The sequence below is a fragment of the Bos javanicus genome, chromosome 17 (genome assembly GCF_032452875.1).
Source record: "Bos javanicus breed banteng chromosome 17, ARS-OSU_banteng_1.0, whole genome shotgun sequence".
NCBI classification, from domain to species: domain Eukaryota; kingdom Metazoa; phylum Chordata; class Mammalia; order Artiodactyla; family Bovidae; genus Bos; species Bos javanicus.
Window position 1 is genome coordinate 2,436,842 of NC_083884.1, and position 4,847 is coordinate 2,441,688.

Sequence of the window (4,847 nt, forward strand, 5' to 3'; positions counted from 1 at the left end):
ATTTCTTTTTCTTTGGGATGATCTTGATCACTGCCTCCTGTACAATGTCATGAACCTCTGTCCATAGCTCTTCAGGCACTCTATCAGATCTAATCCCTTGAATCTATTTGTCACTTCTACTGTATAATTGTAAGGAATTTTATTTAGGTCATACCAGAATGGTCTAGTGGTTTTCCCTACTTTCTTCAATTTCAGTCTGAATTTGTCAATAAGGATTTCATGATCTGAGCCACAGTCAGCTCCTGGTCTTGTTTTTACTGACTGTATAGAGCTTCTCCATCTTCAGCTGCAAAGAATATAATCAATCTGATTTCGGTGTTGAGCATCTGGTGATGTCCACGTGTAGAGTCTTCTCTTGTGTTGTTGGAAGAGGGTATTTGCTATGGATTCTCTTGGCAAAACTCTGTTAGCCTTTGACCTGCTTAGTTTTGTACTCCAAGGCCAAATTTGCCTGTTAGTCCAGGTGTTTCTTGAGTTCCTACTTTTGCATTCCAGTCCCCTATAATGAAAAGGACATCTTTTTTGGGTGTTAGTTCTAGAATGCCTTGTAGGTCTTCATAGACCCATTCAACTTCAGCTTCTTCAGTATTACTTCTTGGGGCATAGATTTGGATTACTGTGATATTGAACGGTTTGCCTTGGATATTAACACAGATCATTCTGTCATTTTTGATATTGCATCAAAGTATTCCAGTTTGGACTCTTTTCTTGATTATGATGGCTACTCCATTTCTTCTAAGGGGTTCTTACACACAGTAGTAGATACATCTAAATTAAATTCACCCATTCCAGTCCATTTTAGTTTGCCAATTTCTAAAATGTCGATGTTCACTCTTGACATCTGCTGTTTGACCACTTCCAATTTGCCTTGATTCATAGACATTTATTCATTAAACAAATATTTGTTTAGCACCTATAATACTAGCACAATGTCAAATATTAAGAGTTTAATGAGATTTTAAAAGGAATAACTCACCATCTTTTTTTTTCTTGCAAGTTAAATTCTAGTTGCAGAGATAAATATTAATATTAATTAAAGGTAAATAACAGAAAGGCATAATTGCAATATAAAATATCCATGTGCAGAATTCCCTGGCAGTCCAGTGATTAGGACTTCACGCTTTCACTGCAGGGGCATGGGTTTGATTCCTTGCTGGAGAGCTTACATCCCACATGCCCCTATGGTACAGCCAAAAAACCAAAAATACATGTGCATTTTACCATTTTGAGAACATTTTTCCAAACAACATGGTTTGGATTTTGAGATAAGTATTAACATAAGTATCCTTTTCTTTTCCTTATTTTTTTCCACTATCTTTTTACTTACATTTAGAGCAAAACTCGAAGACTCACATCAAATCACCCTGCCTGGCGGGTCCTATGCCAGAAACATGGGCCCCCAGATTATCTGTTTATGAAAATCAATGGAGTTTATGTTCAGGAGAGCCAGATGGCTGTAGGAAATAGAGCTCCAATCATAAAGGGCACACACAAAATCTCACATGGTATGAGACCCAGTGCAGAAGCAGAAGTTTGAAAGAAGCCTTGGTTAAACCAATTTCCTGATCTTGGAAAGTTTCCCACAGGATTAGGAGGCAAATGGAACTCTCCTGGGAACCTGAAAACTGAAACAGATGTGTGAGCTCATTCTAATGGTAAAACATTGACACTGAAAGCACAATTTGGGAATCCTCCTTTGCTTTTATTAAGGTCATGAACCCAGCCCCACTCACCAAGCTTCACCCTACCACCAGATCACACAGATTATCACATCAAACTATCATAGTAAGTATCAAACTAATATATTAAAATAATCATATATGTAACCATATATCGGACTACAAAGCTTCCCAGTTGGGCTAGTAGTAAAGAACCCACTGGCCAATGCAGGAGACATAAGAAATGTGGGTTCAACCCCTGGATCCGGAGGATTGCCTGGAGGAGGACATGCAATCACTCCAGTGTTATTACTCATGGATTCCAGAGGAGCCTAGCTACAGTCCATAGGGTCACAAAGAATTGGATTCGGCTGAAGTGACTTAGCACAGCTCACAGCACATATAGGGTTATATATGACCTTATGGTGACCACATCCAAATTATAATGGATAACACATACACATGAATAAAAGAAGAAAGAATCCAAAGGCAATGCTAAGTACAGATAGTCATCAAATCACAAGGGAATAGAGCAGAAAGGAATAAAAACTAAAAAAAGAAAACCAAGCCTGAAAACAATTAGCAAGATGACACTAAGTACATAACTACAAATAATTACTCTAAATGTAAATAGACTAAATGCTCCAATCAAAAAATCACAGAGTGACATAATGAATTTTTTTAAAATATCCACATATATGCTGCCTACAAGAGACTCACTTTGGATTGACTGAAAATGAAGAGATGAAAACAGGTATTCCATGTAAATGGAACTGAAAGTAACTTGGTGGCAATATCTATATTAGACAAAATAGACTTTAAAACAAAGACTAGTATCTCACAGAGCACCAGCTGAGAGCTGGCAAGAGTCCCTGACCACTGGAAAGGAAAATATAAACTCAAGCAAAACTAAGTAGGATGAAGGAAGGAAGAGAAAAAGAGGAGGAAAATGTATGGACTGGACCTGCCTCTGGGGAGTGGAGGAACTGAAGCGGGGGTAAGATTCCCCACATCAGAGCAATAGTTTGGGACAGAGGGGAGGCATTTGAAAGGACTAGGAGGTGAAGCAGCTGATCTGTGATGGTCTGAATAGAGTGAGAACCACATAGACAATCTGTATTGCAGCCCTACGTACTGCAGACAGGGATGCAGGTCCCCCAGTACACACAGTGGCTGGAAGCTGGGGCATAGGGACTGGAGAGAAAACCCAGGACAAGGATGGCTTTTGACTGCAGGAAGATGGCCCAACAGGATGTGAGGGAGGAGATTACTGCAGGGAATGCCCTTGGAGGAAATTGGACAGCCATGGAGGCAAGGAAATACTGCTGAGTCAGGCACAGGGTGGAGCCATCACTGTAGCCTCTCTCTCTCTCCACACATTGGCAATGGCAGCTGATAAATAGAGAAAGACCCCAGAGAGGGTGGCCCTTTGAGTGCCTGCTGTGATGAACAATAGAGAAGGACCCCAGCCAGGATGGTCCCTTTGAGTGCCTGCTGCACCAAGCAACAAAGAAGGACCAGCCAGGGACCTTTTGAACACTGCTGCCAGAAGCTAGAAAAAGGCTCATATAGCATCTTATCTCCTGTGTCTGTGGTCACTGGCTCCCCTGTGTACCTGGCAACACTAGGTTCCCTGTGATCCAAGCAGCTGCACCACCTTCATGCTCAATCCTCACTAGGGCAGAATGGACAGAGGCTAGGGAAAACTCTAATGGAACCATATCCCCTCTGCCTATGGCTGTCAGCTTCCCTGCACACCTGGCTCTGCTGCTGCTGCTGCTAAGTCACTTCAGTCATGTCTGACTCTGTGCGACCCCATAGATGGCAGCCCACTGGACTCCCCTGTCCCTGGGATTCTCCAGGCAAGAACACTGGAGTGGGTTGCCATTTCCTTCTCCAATGCAGGAAAGTGAAAAGTGAAAGTGAAGTCGCTCAGTTGTGTCCGACTCTTCGCGACTCCATGGACTGCAGCCTACCAGGTTCCTCCGTCCATGGGATTTTCCAGACAAGAGTACCGGAGTGGGGTGCCATGGCCTTCTCCACCTGGCTCCGCTAATGACCTGTTAATCCAAGCATCTATGCTGCCTCCACACCTGCTCCTCAATGGGGCAGTCTCAAGTCCTCTGGGGAGACTCAGGAGTAAATTCCTGTGGATGACCCACATGCAGAGGTGTAAATAAAACACAATTGAATTATAGGACAGAGTGGTTAAAGAATAGGATCTAAAACTCTTCCACCATCTGTATAAGCTGCAGATTAAATCCACATGACCAACTAGGTAGACTCTGTGTCCATGAAATGCATAAAAGGACAGAGTGTTCACACAAAAGTAAAATCCCTAGCTCTGGCAACCGTGGATACTGGAGGCAAGTACATACAGGACTAGGGCTAGATGAGAGTCTGAGCTGTCCCCACAGCAGGTCCAGAGAACAGTCCAGTATTAGAGGGCCTCTTAGAGAGGCAGAGATGGAACTATGACTCTATATACATTTTTCTCCTTTTTTTTTTAATCTTTTTTAAAACTGTCTTTTCTTATTTATGTTGTTCTTATGTTCTTCACTATTTCTTTAATTTTATTTTATAACCTACTTTTTCAATTTTTAGAACATCTTCTTTTTAAATTAACTCGTTTTATTATTTTCCCTATTTTTACAGTACTATTTAATTATATAGCATTCTCCCCATGTTTTTGATTTTGTATTTTTGCTGATCTTGTTTTTAGTATTGATTTTACTATGGGTTCATTTATTGTTTTGATCTCTTATTTTTTGACTCCTGTTTTCACTGTTATTTTTGTCTTTTTTCTCTCTTCCTTTCTCTTTGTAAGTGTATGGGATTATTTGGGTGTTCTTGGCTACTGACTGTTGCTTTCATCTTTAGTCTTGGGGTTTTATCTTCTGTGCTGGGAGACCTGTGAAATCCTGGTGCTACAGTACAGGGTCAGGCCTGAACCCTTGAGGTGAGAGACACAAGTACAAGACTTTGGACCACCAGAGAACTCGTGATCATGTGGAACATCAGTTGACAAGAGCTCACTGAAAGGTCTCCATCTCAACAGTAGGACCAAGCCCCACCCAAAGTCCAGAAAGCTCCAGTGCTGGAATCCTCATGCCAAACCTTTAGCAAAACAGAAACACAGCCCTGCCTTTAGCAAAAAGTAATAAAAAGTAATAAAAAGTTTTTATTACT